Source organism: Trachinotus anak, unplaced genomic scaffold (assembly GCF_046630095.1).
Source record: "Trachinotus anak isolate AG129_WGS33_773 ecotype Australia unplaced genomic scaffold, CSIRO_AGI_Tana_v1 ptg000042l, whole genome shotgun sequence".
NCBI classification, from domain to species: Eukaryota; Metazoa; Chordata; class Actinopteri; order Carangiformes; family Carangidae; genus Trachinotus; species Trachinotus anak.
The window spans coordinates 835994-854587 of NW_027273893.1; the positions used below are offsets into that span (position 1 = coordinate 835994).

Sequence of the window (18594 nt, forward strand, 5' to 3'; positions counted from 1 at the left end):
TGAGATTTAGTTTGAAAGGCATACACTTGTCCTGGGATGAGTCATAGGCGCAGATGCTTCTGCGTCTGTGGTTGAGGATGCAGAGCTGGTCGTCCACCACTCAGAGGGTCGGTGGTTCGATCCCTGGCTTTTCCAGTTTGTCGATGTGTCCTTGGGCAAGACACTGACCCCCGAATTGGTCCCGATGTTCCATCGGTGTATGCGTATGTGCTAGAGATGCGCTGCGTGAATTATCCAAAAGCAGTTTGAGTGGCCGTTAAGGACAGAAAAGCACCACGTAAATGTAGTCCTTTTACCTTTATGCTTGAGGCCCAAGTTGAGCCTGGAGGCGGAATCAAAGATGGGGCACCGCCCTCTTTTCATTGTCGAGGTATTTTTGGTGTTACTCTGTTGGGGAATTTCATAAACATGCAAACAGAACAAACAGACAGTATGTCACTACTGCGAGTGTGTGATTGAAAAATTGGAGAAAGAGCTGTGTCTGGGCTTGTGTGACCCTGAAGGCTGCCATCCGCTAGGGAAAGGAGCCCTGGAGTCGGCACCGCTGTTGAGGGGCCGTTCTACCATAGGGGGAGTAAATGGCAGTTTGTCACATCAGCACCACTGTGCTTGCTCAGGCAGCACATATAATAAATTGGAATCGATACAGAGAAGATTAGCATGGCCCCTGCGAAAGGATGACACGCAAACTCGTGAAGCGTTTCCACATTTTGATCTGCCAGGCGTGGTTGTCGAGCATCAAATGGGCACACGTGCCTGTCGTATATGGCTGGAATCGCTGGTGTTCCCTTCCACACCCCACAACCAAAATCATCAGTTTGTAGCAGTGAGAAGAGGAGGCAATCCCTTGTCCATAGCCATCAACATCAGATTGAGCAGACAGATGCTGAGATTTAGTTTGAAAGGCATATACTTGTCCTGGGATGAGTCATAGGCGCAGATGCTTCTGTGTCTGTGGTTGAGGATGCAGAGCTGGTTGTCCACCACTCAGAGGGTCTCCATCGGTGTATGCGTATGTGCTAGAGATGCGCTGCGTGAATTATCCAAAAGCAGTTTGAGTGGCCGTTAAGGACAGAAAAGCACCACGTAAATGTAGTCCTTTTACCTTTATGCTTGAGGCCCAAGTTGAGCCTGGAGGCGGAATCAAAGATGGGGCACCGCCCTCTTTTCATTGTCGAGGTATTTTTGGTGTTACTCTGTTGGGGAATTTCATAAACATGCAAACAGAACAAACAGACAGTATGTCACTACTGCGAGTGTGTGATTGAAAAATTGGAGAAAGAGCTGTGTCTGGGCTTGTGTGACCCTGAAGGCTGCCGTCCGCTAGGGAAAGGAGCCCTGGAGTCGGCACCGCTGTTGAGGGGCCGTTCTACCATAGGGGGAGTAAATGGCAGTTTGTCGCATCAGCACCATTGTGCTTGCTCAGGCAGCACATATAATAAATTGGAATCGATACAGAGAAGATTAGCATGGCCCCTGCGAAAGGATGACACGCAAACTCGTGAAGCGTTTCCACATTTTGATCTGCCAGGCGTGGTTGTCGAGCATCAAATGGGCACACGTGCCTGTCGTATGTGGCTGGAATCGCTGGTGTTCCTTGCCACACCTCACAACCAAAATCATCAGTTTGTAGCAGTGAGAAGAGGAGGCAATCCCTTGTCCATAGCCATCAACATCAGATTGAGCAGACAGATGCTGAGATTTAGTTTGAAAGGCATACACTTGTCCTGGGATGAGTCATAGGCGCAGATGCTTCTGCGTCTGTGGTTGAGGATGCAGAGCTGGTCGTCCACCACTCAGAGGGTCGGTGGTTCGATCCCTGGCTTTTCCAGTTTGTCGATGTGTCCTTGGGCAAGACACTGACCCCCGAATTGGTCCCGATGTTCCATCGGTGTATGCGTATGTGCTAGAGATGCGCTGCGTGAATTATCCAAAAGCAGTTTGAGTGGCCGTTAAGGACAGAAAAGTACCACGTAAATGTAGTCCTTTTACCTTTATGCTTGAGGCCCAAGTTGAGCCTGGAGGCGGAATCAAAGATGGGGCACCGCCCTCTTTTCATTGTCGAGGTATTTTTGGTGTTACTCTGTTGGGGAATTTCATAAACATGCAAACAGAACAAACAGACAGTATGTCACTACTGCGAGTGTGTGATTGAAAAATTGGAGAAAGAGCTGTGTCTGGGCTTGTGTGACCCTGAAGGCTGCCGTCCGCTAGGGAAAGGAGCCCTGGAGTCGGCACCGCTGTTGAGGGGCCGTTCTACCATAGGGGGAGTAAATGGCAGTTTGTCGCATCAGCACCATTGTGCTTGCTCAGGCAGCACATATAATAAATTGGAATCGATACAGAGAAGATTAGCATGGCCCCTGCGAAAGGATGACACGCAAACTCGTGAAGCGTTTCCACATTTTGATCTGCCAGGCGTGGTTGTCGAGCATCAAATGGGCACACGTGCCTGTCGTATGTGGCTGGAATCGCTGGTGTTCCTTGCCACACCTCACAACCAAAATCATCAGTTTGTAGCAGTGAGAAGAGGAGGCAATACCTTGTCCATAGCCATCAACATCAGATTGAGCAGACAGATGCTGAGATTTAGTTTGAAAGGCATACACTTGTCCTGGGATGAGTCATAGGCGCAGATGCTTCTGCGTCTGTGGTTGAGGATGCAGAGCTGGTCGTCCACCACTCAGAGGGTCGGTGGTTCGATCCCTGGCTTTTCCAGTTTGTCGATGTGTCCTTGGGCAAGACACTGACCCCCGAATTGGTCCCGATGTTCCATCGGTGTATGCGTATGTGCTAGAGATGCGCTGCGTGAATTATCCAAAAGCAGTTTGAGTGGCCGTTAAGGACAGAAAAGCACCACGTAAATGTAGTCCTTTTACCTTTATGCTTGAGGCCCAAGTTGAGCCTGGAGGCGGAATCAAAGATGGGGCACCGCCCTCTTTTCATTGTCGAGGTATTTTTGGTGTTACTCTGTTGGGGAATTTCATAAACATGCAAACAGAACAAACAGACAGTATGTCACTACTGCGAGTGTGTGATTGAAAAATTGGAGAAAGAGCTGTGTCTGGGCTTGTGTGACCCTGAAGGCTGCCATCCGCTAGGGAAAGGAGCCCTGGAGTCGGCACCGCTGTTGAGGGGCCGTTCTACCATAGGGGGAGTAAATGGCAGTTTGTCACATCAGCACCACTGTGCTTGCTCAGGCAGCACATATAATAAATTGGAATCGATACAGAGAAGATTAGCATGGCCCCTGCGAAAGGATGACACGCAAACTCGTGAAGCGTTTCCACATTTTGATCTGCCAGGCGTGGTTGTCGAGCATCAAATGGGCACACGTGCCTGTCGTATATGGCTGGAATCGCTGGTGTTCCCTTCCACACCCCACAACCAAAATCATCAGTTTGTAGCAGTGAGAAGAGGAGGCAATCCCTTGTCCATAGCCATCAACATCAGATTGAGCAGACAGATGCTGAGATTTAGTTTGAAAGGCATATACTTGTCCTGGGATGAGTCATAGGCGCAGATGCTTCTGTGTCTGTGGTTGAGGATGCAGAGCTGGTTGTCCACCACTCAGAGGGTCTCCATCGGTGTATGCGTATGTGCTAGAGATGCGCTGCGTGAATTATCCAAAAGCAGTTTGAGTGGCCGTTAAGGACAGAAAAGCACCACGTAAATGTAGTCCTTTTACCTTTATGCTTGAGGCCCAAGTTGAGCCTGGAGGCGGAATCAAAGATGGGGCACCGCCCTCTTTTCATTGTCGAGGTATTTTTGGTGTTACTCTGTTGGGGAATTTCATAAACATGCAAACAGAACAAACAGACAGTATGTCACTACTGCGAGTGTGTGATTGAAAAATTGGAGAAAGAGCTGTGTCTGGGCTTGTGTGACCCTGAAGGCTGCCGTCCGCTAGGGAAAGGAGCCCTGGAGTCGGCACCGCTGTTGAGGGGCCGTTCTACCATAGGGGGAGTAAATGGCAGTTTGTCGCATCAGCACCATTGTGCTTGCTCAGGCAGCACATATAATAAATTGGAATCGATACAGAGAAGATTAGCATGGCCCCTGCGAAAGGATGACACGCAAACTCGTGAAGCGTTTCCACATTTTGATCTGCCAGGCGTGGTTGTCGAGCATCAAATGGGCACACGTGCCTGTCGTATGTGGCTGGAATCGCTGGTGTTCCTTGCCACACCTCACAACCAAAATCATCAGTTTGTAGCAGTGAGAAGAGGAGGCAATACCTTGTCCATAGCCATCAACATCAGATTGAGCAGACAGATGCTGAGATTTAGTTTGAAAGGCATACACTTGTCCTGGGATGAGTCATAGGCGCAGATGCTTCTGCGTCTGTGGTTGAGGATGCAGAGCTGGTAGTCCACCACTCAGAGGGTCGGTGGTTCGATCCCCGGCTTTTCCAGTTTGTCGATGTGTCCTTGGGCAAGACACTGACCCCCGAATTGGTCCCGATGTTCCAACGGTGTATGCGTATGTGCTAGAGATGCGCTGCGTGAATTATCCAAAAGCAGTTTGAGTGGCCGTTAAGGACAGAAAAGCACCACGTAAATGTAGTCCTTTTACCTTTATGCTTGAGGCCCAAGTTGAGCCTGGAGGCGGAATCAAAGATGGGGCACCGCCCTCTTTTCATTGTCGAGGTATTTTTGGTGTTACTCTGTTGGGGAATTTCATAAACATGCAAACAGAACAAACAGACAGTATGTCACTACTGCGAGTGTGTGATTGAAAAATTGGAGAAAGAGCTGTGTCTGGGCTTGTGTGACCCTGAAGGCTGCCGTCCGCTAGGGAAAGGAGCCCTGGAGTCGGCACCGCTGTTGAGGGGCCGTTCTACCATAGGGGGAGTAAATGGCAGTTTGTCGCATCAGCACCATTGTGCTTGCTCAGGCAGCACATATAATAAATTGGAATCGATACAGAGAAGATTAGCATGGCCCCTGCGAAAGGATGACACGCAAACTCGTGAAGCGTTTCCACATTTTGATCTGCCAGGCGTGGTTGTCGAGCATCAAATGGGCACACGTGCCTGTCGTATGTGGCTGGAATCGCTGGTGTTCCTTGCCACACCTCACAACCAAAATCATCAGTTTGTAGCAGTGAGAAGAGGAGGCAATACCTTGTCCATAGCCATCAACATCAGATTGAGCAGACAGATGCTGAGATTTAGTTTGAAAGGCATACACTTGTCCTGGGATGAGTCATAGGCGCAGATGCTTCTGCGTCTGTGGTTGAGGATGCAGAGCTGGTCGTCCACCACTCAGAGGGTCGGTGGTTCGATCCCTGGCTTTTCCAGTTTGTCGATGTGTCCTTGGGCAAGACACTGACCCCCGAATTGGTCCCGATGTTCCATCGGTGTATGCGTATGTGCTAGAGATGCGCTGCGTGAATTATCCAAAAGCAGTTTGAGTGGCCGTTAAGGACAGAAAAGCACCACGTAAATGTAGTCCTTTTACCTTTATGCTTGAGGCCCAAGTTGAGCCTGGAGGCGGAATCAAAGATGGGGCACCGCCCTCTTTTCATTGTCGAGGTATTTTTGGTGTTACTCTGTTGGGGAATTTCATAAACATGCAAACAGAACAAACAGACAGTATGTCACTACTGCGAGTGTGTGATTGAAAAATTGGAGAAAGAGCTGTGTCTGGGCTTGTGTGACCCTGAAGGCTGCCATCCGCTAGGGAAAGGAGCCCTGGAGTCGGCACCGCTGTTGAGGGGCCGTTCTACCATAGGGGGAGTAAATGGCAGTTTGTCACATCAGCACCACTGTGCTTGCTCAGGCAGCACATATAATAAATTGGAATCGATACAGAGAAGATTAGCATGGCCCCTGCGAAAGGATGACACGCAAACTCGTGAAGCGTTTCCACATTTTGATCTGCCAGGCGTGGTTGTCGAGCATCAAATGGGCACACGTGCCTGTCGTATATGGCTGGAATCGCTGGTGTTCCCTTCCACACCCCACAACCAAAATCATCAGTTTGTAGCAGTGAGAAGAGGAGGCAATCCCTTGTCCATAGCCATCAACATCAGATTGAGCAGACAGATGCTGAGATTTAGTTTGAAAGGCATATACTTGTCCTGGGATGAGTCATAGGCGCAGATGCTTCTGTGTCTGTGGTTGAGGATGCAGAGCTGGTTGTCCACCACTCAGAGGGTCTCCATCGGTGTATGCGTATGTGCTAGAGATGCGCTGCGTGAATTATCCAAAAGCAGTTTGAGTGGCCGTTAAGGACAGAAAAGCACCACGTAAATGTAGTCCTTTTACCTTTATGCTTGAGGCCCAAGTTGAGCCTGGAGGCGGAATCAAAGATGGGGCACCGCCCTCTTTTCATTGTCGAGGTATTTTTGGTGTTACTCTGTTGGGGAATTTCATAAACATGCAAACAGAACAAACAGACAGTATGTCACTACTGCGAGTGTGTGATTGAAAAATTGGAGAAAGAGCTGTGTCTGGGCTTGTGTGACCCTGAAGGCTGCCGTCCGCTAGGGAAAGGAGCCCTGGAGTCGGCACCGCTGTTGAGGGGCCGTTCTACCATAGGGGGAGTAAATGGCAGTTTGTCGCATCAGCACCATTGTGCTTGCTCAGGCAGCACATATAATAAATTGGAATCGATACAGAGAAGATTAGCATGGCCCCTGCGAAAGGATGACACGCAAACTCGTGAAGCGTTTCCACATTTTGATCTGCCAGGCGTGGTTGTCGAGCATCAAATGGGCACACGTGCCTGTCGTATGTGGCTGGAATCGCTGGTGTTCCTTGCCACACCTCACAACCAAAATCATCAGTTTGTAGCAGTGAGAAGAGGAGGCAATACCTTGTCCATAGCCATCAACATCAGATTGAGCAGACAGATGCTGAGATTTAGTTTGAAAGGCATACACTTGTCCTGGGATGAGTCATAGGCGCAGATGCTTCTGCGTCTGTGGTTGAGGATGCAGAGCTGGTCGTCCACCACTCAGAGGGTCGGTGGTTCGATCCCTGGCTTTTCCAGTTTGTCGATGTGTCCTTGGGCAAGACACTGACCCCCGAATTGGTCCCGATGTTCCATCGGTGTATGCGTATGTGCTAGAGATGCGCTGCGTGAATTATCCAAAAGCAGTTTGAGTGGCCGTTAAGGACAGAAAAGCACCACGTAAATGTAGTCCTTTTACCTTTATGCTTGAGGCCCAAGTTGAGCCTGGAGGCGGAATCAAAGATGGGGCACCGCCCTCTTTTCATTGTCGAGGTATTTTTGGTGTTACTCTGTTGGGGAATTTCATAAACATGCAAACAGAACAAACAGACAGTATGTCACTACTGCGAGTGTGTGATTGAAAAATTGGAGAAAGAGCTGTGTCTGGGCTTGTGTGACCCTGAAGGCTGCCGTCCGCTAGGGAAAGGAGCCCTGGAGTTGGCACCGCTGTTGAGGGGCCGTTCTACCATAGGGGGAGTAAATGGCAGTTTGTCGCATCAGCACCATTGTGTTTGCTCAGGCAGCACATATAATAAATTGGAATCGATACAGAGAAGATTAGCATGGCCCCTGCGAAAGGATGACACGCAAACTCGTGAAGCGTTTCCACATTTTGATCTGCCAGGCGTGGTTGTCGAGCATCAAATGGGCACACGTGCCTGTCGTATATGGCTGGAATCGCTGGTGTTCCTTGCCACACCTCACAACCGAAATCATCAGTTTGTAGCAGTGAGAAGAGGAGGCAATCCCTTGTCCATAGCCATCAACATCAGATTGAGCAGACAGATGCTGAGATTTAGTTTGAAAGGCATATACTTGTCCTGGGATGAGTCATAGGCGCAGATGCTTCTGCGTCTGTGGTTGAGGATGCAGAGCTGGTCGTCCACCACTCAGAGGGTCGGTGGTTCGATCCCCGGCTTTTCCAGTTTGTCGATGTGTCCTTGGGCAAGACACTGACCCCCGAATTGGTCCCGATGTTCCATCGGTGTATGCGTATGTGCTAGAGATGCGCTGCGTGAATTATCCAAAAGCAGTTTGAGTGGCCGTTAAGACCAGAAAAGCACCACGTAAATGTAGTCCTTTTACCTTTATGCTTGAGGCCCAAGTTGAGCCTGGAGGCGGAATCAAAGATGGGGCACCGCCCTCTTTTCATTGTCGAGGTATTTTTGGTGTTACTCTGTTGGGGAATTTCATAAACATGCAAACAGAACAAACAGACAGTATGTCACTACTGCGAGTGTGTGATTGAAAAATTGGAGAAAGAGCTGTGTCTGGGCTTGTGTGACCCTGAAGGCTGCCGTCCGCTAGGGAAAGGAGCCCTGGAGTCGGCACCGCTGTTGAGGGGCCGTTCTACCATAGGGGGAGTAAATGGCAGTTTGTCACATCAGCACCACTGTGCTTGCTTAGGCAGCACATATAATAAATTGGAATCGATACAGAGAAGATTAGCATGGCCCCTGCGAAAGGATGACACGCAAACTCGTGAAGCGTTTCCACATTTTGATCTGCCAGGCGTGGTTGTCGAGCATCAAATGGGCACACGTGCCTGTCGTATATGGCTGGAATCGCTGGTGTTCCCTTCCACACCCCACAACCAAAATCATCAGTTTGTAGCAGTGAGAAGAGGAGGCAATCCCTTGTCCATAGCCATCAACATCAGATTGAGCAGACAGATGCTGAGATTTAGTTTGAAAGGCATATACTTGTCCTGGGATGAGTCATAGGCGCAGATGCTTCTGTGTCTGTGGTTGAGGATGCAGAGCTGGTTGTCCACCACTCAGAGGGTCTCCATCGGTGTATGCGTATGTGCTAGAGATGCGCTGCGTGAATTATCCAAAAGCAGTTTGAGTGGCCGTTAAGGACAGAAAAGCACCACGTAAATGTAGTCCTTTTACCTTTATGCTTGAGGCCCAAGTTGAGCCTGGAGGCGGAATCAAAGATGGGGCACCGCCCTCTTTTCATTGTCGAGGTATTTTTGGTGTTACTCTGTTGGGGAATTTCATAAACATGCAAACAGAACAAACAGACAGTATGTCACTACTGTGAGTGTGTGATTGAAAAATTGGAGAAAGAGCTGTGTCTGGGCTTGTGTGACCCTGAAGGCTGCCGTCCGCTAGGGAAAGGAGCCCTGGAGTCGGCACCGCTGTTGAGGGGCCGTTCTACCATAGGGGGAGTAAATGGCAGTTTGTCGCATCAGCACCATTGTGCTTGCTCAGGCAGCACATATAATAAATTGGAATCGATACAGAGAAGATTAGCATGGCCCCTGCGAAAGGATGACACGCAAACTCGTGAAGCGTTTCCACATTTTGATCTGCCAGGCGTGGTTGTCGAGCATCAAATGGGCACACGTGCCTGTCGTATGTGGCTGGAATCGCTGGTGTTCCTTGCCACACCTCACAACCAAAATCATCAGTTTGTAGCAGTGAGAAGAGGAGGCAATACCTTGTCCATAGCCATCAACATCAGATTGAGCAGACAGATGCTGAGATTTAGTTTGAAAGGCATATACTTGTCCTGGGATGATTCAGAGGCGCAGATGCTTCTGCGTCTGTGGTTGAGGATGCAGAGCTGGTCGTCCACCACTCAGAGGGTCGGTGGTTCGATCCCCGGCTTTTCCAGTTTGTCGATGTGTCCTTGGGCAAGACACTGACCCCCGAATTGGTCCCGATGTTCCAACGGTGTATGCGTATGTGCTAGAGATGCGCTGCGTGAATTATCCAAAAGCAGTTTGAGTGGCTGTTAAGGACAGAAAAGCACCACGTAAATGTAGTCCTTTTACCTTTATGCTTGAGGCCCAAGTTGAGCCTGGAGGCGGAATCAAAGATGGGGCACCGCCCTCTTTTCATTGTCGAGGTATTTTTGGTGTTACTCTGTTGGGGAATTCCATAAACACGCAAACAGAACAAACAGACAGTATGTCACTACTGCGAGTGTGTGATTGAAAAATTGGAGAAAGAGCTGTGTCTGGGCTTGTGTGACCCTGAAGGCTGCCGTCCGCTAGGGAAAGGAGCCCTGGAGTCGGCACCGCTGTTGAGGGGCCATTCTACCATAGGGGGAGTAAATGGCAGTTTGTCACATCAGCACCACTGTGCTTGCTCAGGCAGCACATATAATAAATTGGAATCGATACAGAGAAGATTAGCATGGCCCCTGCGAAAGGATGACACGCAAACTCGTGAAGCGTTTCCACATTTTGATCTGCCAGGCGTGGTTGTCGAGCATCAAATGGGCACACGTGCCTGTCGTATATGGCTGGAATCGCTGGTGTTCCTTGCCACACCCCACAACCGAAATCATCAGTTTGTAGCAGTGAGAAGAGGAGGCAATCCCTTGTCCATAGCCATCAACATCAGATTGAGCAGACAGATGCTGAGATTTAGTTTGAAAGGCATACACTTGTCCTGGGATGAGTCATAGGCGCAGATGCTTCTGTGTCTGTGGTTGAGGATGCTGAGCTGGTCGTCCACCACTCAGAGGGTCGGTGGTTCGATCCCCGGCTTTTCCAGTTTGTCAATGTGTCCTTGGGCAAGACACTGACCCCCGAATTGGTCCCGATGTTCCATCGGTGTATGCGTATGTGCTAGAGATGCGCTGCGTGAATTATCCAAAAGCAGTTTGAGTGGCCGTTAAGGACAGAAAAGCACCACGTAAATGTAGTCCTTTTACCTTTATGCTTGAGGCCCAAGTTGAGCCTGGAGGCGGAATCAAAGATGGGGCACCGCCCTCTTTTCATTGTCGAGGTATTTTTGGTGTTACTCTGTTGGGGAATTTCATAAACATGCAAACAGAACAAACAGACAGTATGTCACTACTGTGAGTGTGTGATTGAAAAATTGGAGAAAGAGCTGTGTCTGGGCTTGTGTGACCCTGAAGGCTGCTGTCCGCTAGGGAAGGAGCCCTGGAGTCGGCACCGCTGTTGAGGGGCCGTTCTACCATAGGGGGGAGTAAATGGCAGTTTGTCACATCAGCACCACTGTGCTTGCTCAGGCAGCACATATAATAAATTGGAATCGATACAGAGAAGATTAGCATGGCCCCTGCGAAAGGATGACACGCAAACTCGTGAAGCGTTTCCACATTTTGATCTGCCAGGCGTGGTTGTCGAGCATCAAATGGGCACACGTGCCTGTCGTATGTGGCTGGAATCGCTGGTGTTCCTTGCCACACCTCACAACCAAAATCATCAGTTTGTAGCAGTGAGAAGAGGAGGCAATCCCTTGTCCATAGCCATCAACATCAGATTGAGCAGACAGATGCTGAGATTTAGTTTGAAAGGCATACACTTGTCCTGGGATGAGTCATAGGCGCAGATGCTTCTGCGTCTGTGGTTGAGGATGCAGAGCTGGTAGTCCACCACTCAGAGGGTCGGTGGTTCGATCCCTGGCTTTTCCAGTTTGTCGATGTGTCCTTGGGCAAGACACTGACCCCCGAATTGGTCCCGATGTTCCAACGGTGTATGCGTATGTGCTAGAGATGCGCTGCGTGAATTATCCAAAAGCAGTTTGAGTGGCCGTTAAGGACAGAAAAGCACCACGTAAATGTAGTCCTTTTACCTTTATGCTTGAGGCCCAAGTTGAGCCTGGAGGCGGAATCAAAGATGGGGCACCGCCCTCTTTTCATTGTCGAGGTATTTTTGGTGTTACTCTGTTGGGGAATTTCATAAACATGCAAACAGAACAAACAGACAGTATGTCACTACTGTGAGTGTGTGATTGAAAAATTGGAGAAAGAGCTGTGTCTGGGCTTGTGTGACCCTGAAGGCTGCCGTCCGCTAGGGAAAGGAGCCCTGGAGTCGGCACCGCTGTTGAGGGGCCGTTCTACCATAGGGGGAGTAAATGGCAGTTTGTCACATCAGCACCACTGTGCTTGCTCAGGCAGCACATATAATAAATTGGAATTGATACAGAGAAGATTAGCATGGCCCCTGCGAAAGGATGACACGCAAACTCGTGAAGCGTTTCCACATTTTGATCTGCCAGGCGTGGTTGTCGAGCATCAAATGGGCACACGTGCCTGTCGTATGTGGCTGGAATCGCTGGTGTTCCTTGCCACACCTCACAACCAAAATCATCAGTTTGTAGCAGTGAGAAGAGGAGGCAATACCTTGTCCATAGCCATCAACATCAGATTGAGCAGACAGATGCTGAGATTTAGTTTGAAAGGCATACACTTGTCCTGGGATGAGTCATAGGCGCAGATGCTTCTGCGTCTGTGGTTGAGGATGCAGAGCTGGTAGTCCACCACTCAGAGGGTCGGTGGTTCGATCCCCGGCTTTTCCAGTTTGTCGATGTGTCCTTGGGCAAGACACTGACCCCCGAATTGGTCCCGATGTTCCAACGGTGTATGCGTATGTGCTAGAGATGCGCTGCGTGAATTATCCAAAAGCAGTTTGAGTGGCCGTTAAGGACAGAAAAGCACCACGTAAATGTAGTCCTTTTACCTTTATGCTTGAGGCCCAAGTTGAGCCTGGAGGCGGAATCAAAGATGGGGCACCGCCCTCTTTTCATTGTCGAGGTATTTTTGGTGTTACTCTGTTGGGGAATTTCATAAACATGCAAACAGAACAAACAGACAGTATGTCACTACTGCGAGTGTGTGATTGAAAAATTGGAGAAAGAGCTGTGTCTGGGCTTGTGTGACCCTGAAGGCTGCCGTCCGCTAGGGAAAGGAGCCCTGGAGTCGGCACCGCTGTTGAGGGGCCGTTCTACCATAGGGGGAGTAAATGGCAGTTTGTCGCATCAGCACCACTGTGCTTGCTCAGGCAGCACATATAATAAATTGGAATCGATACAGAGAAGATTAGCATGGCCCCTGCGAAAGGATGACACGCAAACTCGTGAAGCGTTTCCACATTTTGATCTGCCAGGCGTGGTTGTCGAGCATCAAATGGGCACACGTGCCTGTCGTATGTGGCTGGAATCGCTGGTGTTCCTTGCCACACCTCACAACCAAAATCATCAGTTTGTAGCAGTGAGAAGAGGAGGCAATACCTTGTCCATAGCCATCAACATCAGATTGAGCAGACAGATGCTGAGATTTAGTTTGAAAGGCATAATTCAATTCAATTCAATTTTATTTGTATAGCGCCAAATCATAATATACATTATCTCAAGGCACTTTACAGGGTAAGGTCAAGACCTTACTTTGTTACAGAGAAAAACCCAACAGTTCCCACAACGAGCAAGCGCTTGGCGACAGGGGGGAGGAAAAACTCCCTTTTAACAGGAAGAAACCTCCAACAGAACCGGGCTCAGGGTGGGCGGCCGTCTGCCTCGACCGGTTGGGTTTAGGAGAAGATAGAAAGAGGGCGAGGGGGAGGAGAGGGGAGAGAAAAGAGAGAGAGAGAGAGAGAGAGACCAGGAACAGCTGTGTAGGTAATGGTGTTATCAATAATAATGATGACAGGTAACAGTGGTTAATAGTAAAGATGAGTAGTGGTGGATCTGGATCCTGCTGCTCCCGAGGCAGAGATACCTGCAGAATGAGGACAGAGAGAGGGAGAGAGAGGAGAAGCACAAACTACGGGAGAGAAAAGGAAACAAAGTTAATGGCATGAAGTCATCGAGAGAGAGAGGGGGAGAGAGACAGAAATAGGGAGAGAGCGCCCAGTGAATCATGGGAATCCCCCAGCAGTCTAGCTCTATAGCAGCATAACTAAGGGATGGGTCAGGACATACCCGAGCCAGCCCTAACTATAAGCTTTACTAAACAAGACAGTTTTAAGCCTGATCTTAAAGGTAGAGAGGGTGTCTGCCTCCCGAACCCACACTGGGAGCTGGTTCCACAGGAGAGGAGCCTGATAGCTGAAGGCTCTGCCCCCCATTCTACTCTTACAAACTCTGGGAACCACAAGTTGACCTGCATTTAGAGAGCGAAGTGTCCTATTGGGAAAATAGGGAACTATAAGCTCTCCAAGGTACGATGGTGCCTGACCATTAATGGCTTTGTAGGTGAGGAGGAGGATTTTAAATTCGATTCTGGATTTTACAGGGAGCCAATGCAGAGAGGCTAACACAGGAGAGATGTGATCTCGTTTCCTAGTTCCTGTCAGTACTCGTGCTGCCGCATTCTGGATCAATTGGAGGCTTTTTACTGAATTTTTGGGACATCCTGACAATAAAGGCATACACTTGTCCTGGGATGAGTCATAGGCGCAGATGCTTCTGCGTCTGTGGTTGAGGATGCAGAGCTGGTCGTCCACCACTCAGAGGGTCGGTGGTTCGATCCCTGGCTTTTCCAGTTTGTCGATGTGTCCTTGGGCAAGACACTGACCCCCGAATTGGTCCCGATGTTCCATCGGTGTATGCGTATGTGCTAGAGATGCGCTGCGTGAATTATCCAAAAGCAGTTTGAGTGGCCGTTAAGGCCAGAAAAGCACCACGTAAATGTAGTCCTTTTACCTTTATGCTTGAGGCCCAAGTTGAGCCTGGAGGCGCAATCAAAGATGGGGCACCGCCCTCTTTTCATTGTCGAGGTATTTTTGGTGTTACTCTGTTGGGGAATTTCATAAACATGCAAACAGAACAAACAGACAGTATGTCACTACTGTGAGTGTGTGATTGAAAAATTGGAGAAAGAGCTGTGTCTGGGCTTGTGTGACCCTGAAGGCTGCCATCCGCTAGGGAAAGGAGCCCTGGAGTCGGCACCGCTGTTGAGGGGCCGTTCTACCATAGGGGGAGTTAATGGCAGTTTGTCGCATCAGCACCACTGTGCTTGCTCAGGCAGCACATATAATAAATTGGAATCGATACAGAGAAGATTAGCATGGCCCCTGCGAAAGGATGACACGCAAACTCGTGAAGCGTTTCCACATTTTGATCTGCCAGGCGTGGTTGTCGAGCATCAAATGGGCACACGTGCCTGTCGTATATGGCTGGAATCGCTGGTGTTCCCTTCCACACCCCACAACCGAAATCATCAGTTTGTAGCAGTGAGAAGAGGAGGCAATCCCTTGTCCATAGCCATCAACATCAGATTGAGCAGACAGATGCTGAGATTTAGTTTGAAAGGCATACACTTGTCCTGGGATGAGTCATAGGCGCAGATGCTTCTGCGTCTGTGGTTGAGGATGCAGAGCTGGTCGTCCACCACTCAGAGGGTCTCCATCGGTGTATGCGTATGTGCTAGAGATGCGCTGCGTGAATTATCCAAAAGCAGTTTGAGTGGCCGTTAAGACCAGAAAAGCACCACGTAAATGTAGTCCTTTTACCTTTATGCTTGAGGCCCAAGTTGAGCCTGGAGGCGGAATCAAAGATGGGGCACCGCCCTCTTTTCATTGTCGAGGTATTTTTGGTGTTACTCTGTTGGGGAATTTCATAAACATGCAAACAGAACAAACAGACAGTATGTCACTACTGCGAGTGTGTGATTGAAAAATTGGAGAAAAAGCTGTGTCTGGGCTTGTGTGACCCTGAAGGCTGCCGTCCGCTAGGGAAAGGAGCCCTGGAGTCGGCACCGCTGTTGAGGGGCCGTTCTACCATAGGGGGGAGTAAATGGCAGTTTGTCGCATCAGCACCACTGTGCTTGCTCAGGCAGCACATATAATAAATTGGAATCGATACAGAAAAGATTAGCATGGCCCCTGCGAAAGGATGACACGCAAACTCGTGAAGCGTTTCCACATTTTGATCTGCCAGGTGTGGTTGTCGAGCATCAAATGGGCACACGTGCCTGTCGTATGTGGCTGGAATCGCTGGTGTTCCTTGCCACACCTCACAACCAAAATCATCAGTTTGTAGCAGTGAGAAGAGGAGGCAATACCTTGTCCATAGCCATCAACATCAGATTGAGCAGACAGATGCTGAGATTTAGTTTGAAAGGCATACACTTGTCCTGGGATGAGTCATAGGCGCAGATGCTTCTGCGTCTGTGGTTGAGGATGCAGAGCTGGTCGTCCACCACTCAGAGGGTCGGTGGTTCGATCCCCGGCTTTTCCAGTTTGTCGATGTGTCCTTGGGCAAGACACTGACCCCCGAATTGGTCCCGATGTTCCATCGGTGTATGCGTATGTGCTAGAGATGCGCTGCGTGAATTATCCAAAAGCAGTTTGAGTGGCCGTTAAGGCCAGAAAAGCACCACGTAAATGTAGTCCTTTTACCTTTATGCTTGAGGCCCAAGTTGAGCCTGGAGGCGGAATCAAAGATGGGGCACCGCCCTCTTTTCATTGTCGAGGTATTTTTGGTGTTACTCTGTTGGGGAATTTCATAAACATGCAAACAGAACAAACAGACAGTATGTCACTACTGTGAGTGTGTGATTGAAAAATTGGAGAAAGAGCTGTGTCTGGGCTTGTGTGACCCTGAAGGCTGCCGTCCGCTAGGGAAAGGAGCCCTGGAGTCGGCACCGCTGTTGAGGGGCCGTTCTACCATAGGGGGAGTAAATGGCAGTTTGTCGCATCAGCACCACTGTGCTTGCTCAGGCAGCACATATAATAAATTGGAATCGATACAGAGAAGATTAGCATGGCCCCTGCGAAAGGATGACACGCAAACTCGTGAAGCGTTTCCACATTTTGATCTGCCAGGCGTGGTTGTCGAGCATCAAATGGGCACACGTGCCTGTCGTATGTGGCTGGAATCGCTGGTGTTCCTTGCCACACCTCACAACCAAAATCATCAGTTTGTAGCAGTGAGAAGAGGAGGCAATCCCTTGTCCATAGCCATCAACATCAGATTGAGCAGACAGATGCTGAGATTTAGTTTGAAAGGCATACACTTGTCCTGGGATGAGTCATAGGCGCAGATGCTTCTGTGTCTGTGGTTGAGGATGCAGAGCTGGTTGTCCACCACTCAGAGGGTCTCCATCGGTGTATGCGTATGTGCTAGAGATGCGCTGCGTGAATTATCCAAAAGCAGTTTGAGTGGCCGTTAAGGCCAGAAAAGCACCACGTAAATGTAGTCCTTTTACCTTTATGCTTGAGGCCCAAGTTGAGCCTGGAGGCGGAATCAAAGATGGGGCACCGCCCTCTTTTCATTGTCGAGGTATTTTTGGTGTTACTCTGTTGGGGAATTTCATAAACATGCAAACAGAACAAACAGACAGTATGTCACTACTGTGAGTGTGTGATTGAAAAATTGGAGAAAGAGCTGTGTCTGGGCTTGTGTGACCCTGAAGGCTGCCGTCCGCTAGGGAAAGGAGCCCTGGAGTCGGCACCGCTGTTGAGGGGCCGTTCTACCATAGGGGGAGTAAATGGCAGTTTGTCGCATCAGCACCACTGTGCTTGCTCAGGCAGCACATATAATAAATTGGAATCGATACAGAGAAGATTAGCATGGCCCCTGCGAAAGGATGACACGCAAACTCGTGAAGCGTTTCCACATTTTGATCTGCCAGGCGTGGTTGTCGAGCATCAAATGGGCACACGTGCCTGTCGTATGTGGCTGGAATCGCTGGTGTTCCTTGCCACACCTCACAACCAAAATCATCAGTTTGTAGCAGTGAGAAGAGGAGGCAATACCTTGTCCATAGCCATCAACATCAGATTGAGCAGACAGATGCTGAGATTTAGTTTGAAAGGCATACACTTGTCCTGGGATGAGTCATAGGCGCAGATGCTTCTGCGTCTGTGGTTGAGGATGCAGAGCTGGTCGTCCACCACTCAGAGGGTCTCCATCGGTGTATGCGTATGTGCTAGAGATGCGCTGCGTGAATTATCCAAAAGCAGTTTGAGTGGCCGTTAAGGCCAGAAAAGCACCACGTAAATGTAGTCCTTTTACCTTTATGCTTGAGGCCCAAGTTGAGCCTGGAGGCGGAATCAAAGATGGGGCACCGCCCTCTTTTCATTGTCGAGGTATTTTTGGTGTTACTCTGTTGGGGAATTTCATAAACATGCAAACAGAACAAACAGACAGTATGTCACTACTGCGAGTGTGTGATTGAAAAATTGGAGAAAAAGCTGTGTCTGGGCTTGTGTGACCCTGAAGGCTGCCGTCCGCTAGGGAAAGGAGCCCTGGAGTCGGCACCGCTGTTGAGGGGCCGTTCTACCATAGGGGGGAGTAAATGGCAGTTTGTCGCATCAGCACCACTGTGCTTGCTCAGGCAGCACATATAATAAATTGGAATCGATACAGAGAAGATTAGCATGGCCCCTGCGAAAGGATGACACGCAAACTCGTGAAGCGTTTCTACATTTTGATCTGCCAGGCGTGGTTGTCGAGCATCAAATGGGCACACGTGCCTGTCGTATGTGGCTGGAATCGCTGGTGTTCCTTGCCACACCTTACAACCAAAATCATCAGTTTGTAGCAGTGAGAAGAGGAGGCAATACCTTGTCCATAGCCATCAACATCAGATTGAGCAGACAGATGCTGAGATTTAGTTTGAAAGGCATACACTTGTCCTGGGATGAGTCATAGGCGCAGATGCTTCTGCGTCTGTGGTTGAGGATGCAGAGCTGGTCGTCCACCACTCAGAGGGTCGGTGGTTCGATCCCCGGCTTTTCCAGTTTGTCGATGTGTCCTTGGGCATGAAAATGACCCCCGAATTGGTCCCGATGTTCCATCGGTGTATGCGTATGTGCTAGAGATGCGCTGCGTGAATTATCCAAAAGCAGTTTGAGTGGCCGTTAAGGCCAGAAAAGCACCACGTAAATGTAGTCCTTTTACCTTTATGCTTGAGGCCCAAGTTGAGCCTG

At 49.5% G+C, this 18594-nt stretch overlaps 1 protein-coding gene and 20 non-coding genes across 22 annotated transcripts in view; all 21 read left to right on the forward strand.

Moving 5' to 3' along the window:
• Nucleotides 1-18594, forward strand: part of efl1 (elongation factor like GTPase 1) — a 160082-nt gene that overhangs the window by 83256 nt on the left and 58232 nt on the right. The window lies entirely within an intron of this gene.
• LOC139615189 (U6 spliceosomal RNA) lies at nucleotides 606-712 on the forward strand. The gene has a single exon (XR_011687281.1). It is a non-coding gene; the product is annotated as a U6 spliceosomal RNA (small nuclear RNA).
• Nucleotides 1415-1521, forward strand: LOC139615190 (U6 spliceosomal RNA). Its single transcript, XR_011687282.1, has one exon. It is a non-coding gene; the product is annotated as a U6 spliceosomal RNA (small nuclear RNA).
• LOC139615191 (U6 spliceosomal RNA) lies at nucleotides 2302-2408 on the forward strand. Its single transcript, XR_011687283.1, has one exon. It is a non-coding gene; the product is annotated as a U6 spliceosomal RNA (small nuclear RNA).
• Nucleotides 3189-3295, forward strand: LOC139615192 (U6 spliceosomal RNA). Its single transcript, XR_011687284.1, has one exon. It is a non-coding gene; the product is annotated as a U6 spliceosomal RNA (small nuclear RNA).
• LOC139615193 (U6 spliceosomal RNA) lies at nucleotides 3998-4104 on the forward strand. Its single transcript, XR_011687285.1, has one exon. It is a non-coding gene; the product is annotated as a U6 spliceosomal RNA (small nuclear RNA).
• On the forward strand, nucleotides 4885-4991 carry LOC139615194 (U6 spliceosomal RNA). Its single transcript, XR_011687286.1, has one exon. It is a non-coding gene; the product is annotated as a U6 spliceosomal RNA (small nuclear RNA).
• Nucleotides 5772-5878, forward strand: LOC139615195 (U6 spliceosomal RNA). Its single transcript, XR_011687287.1, has one exon. It is a non-coding gene; the product is annotated as a U6 spliceosomal RNA (small nuclear RNA).
• On the forward strand, nucleotides 6581-6687 carry LOC139615197 (U6 spliceosomal RNA). The gene has a single exon (XR_011687289.1). It is a non-coding gene; the product is annotated as a U6 spliceosomal RNA (small nuclear RNA).
• Nucleotides 7468-7574, forward strand: LOC139615150 (U6 spliceosomal RNA). The gene has a single exon (XR_011687246.1). It is a non-coding gene; the product is annotated as a U6 spliceosomal RNA (small nuclear RNA).
• Nucleotides 8355-8461, forward strand: LOC139615147 (U6 spliceosomal RNA). The gene has a single exon (XR_011687242.1). It is a non-coding gene; the product is annotated as a U6 spliceosomal RNA (small nuclear RNA).
• Nucleotides 9164-9270, forward strand: LOC139615198 (U6 spliceosomal RNA). The gene has a single exon (XR_011687290.1). It is a non-coding gene; the product is annotated as a U6 spliceosomal RNA (small nuclear RNA).
• LOC139615199 (U6 spliceosomal RNA) lies at nucleotides 10051-10157 on the forward strand. The gene has a single exon (XR_011687291.1). It is a non-coding gene; the product is annotated as a U6 spliceosomal RNA (small nuclear RNA).
• Nucleotides 10938-11044, forward strand: LOC139615200 (U6 spliceosomal RNA). Its single transcript, XR_011687292.1, has one exon. It is a non-coding gene; the product is annotated as a U6 spliceosomal RNA (small nuclear RNA).
• On the forward strand, nucleotides 11825-11931 carry LOC139615148 (U6 spliceosomal RNA). The gene has a single exon (XR_011687243.1). It is a non-coding gene; the product is annotated as a U6 spliceosomal RNA (small nuclear RNA).
• LOC139615201 (U6 spliceosomal RNA) lies at nucleotides 12712-12818 on the forward strand. The gene has a single exon (XR_011687293.1). It is a non-coding gene; the product is annotated as a U6 spliceosomal RNA (small nuclear RNA).
• On the forward strand, nucleotides 14672-14778 carry LOC139615202 (U6 spliceosomal RNA). The gene has a single exon (XR_011687294.1). It is a non-coding gene; the product is annotated as a U6 spliceosomal RNA (small nuclear RNA).
• LOC139615158 (U6 spliceosomal RNA) lies at nucleotides 15482-15588 on the forward strand. Its single transcript, XR_011687253.1, has one exon. It is a non-coding gene; the product is annotated as a U6 spliceosomal RNA (small nuclear RNA).
• LOC139615203 (U6 spliceosomal RNA) lies at nucleotides 16369-16475 on the forward strand. The gene has a single exon (XR_011687295.1). It is a non-coding gene; the product is annotated as a U6 spliceosomal RNA (small nuclear RNA).
• Nucleotides 17178-17284, forward strand: LOC139615204 (U6 spliceosomal RNA). The gene has a single exon (XR_011687296.1). It is a non-coding gene; the product is annotated as a U6 spliceosomal RNA (small nuclear RNA).
• On the forward strand, nucleotides 17988-18094 carry LOC139615205 (U6 spliceosomal RNA). Its single transcript, XR_011687297.1, has one exon. It is a non-coding gene; the product is annotated as a U6 spliceosomal RNA (small nuclear RNA).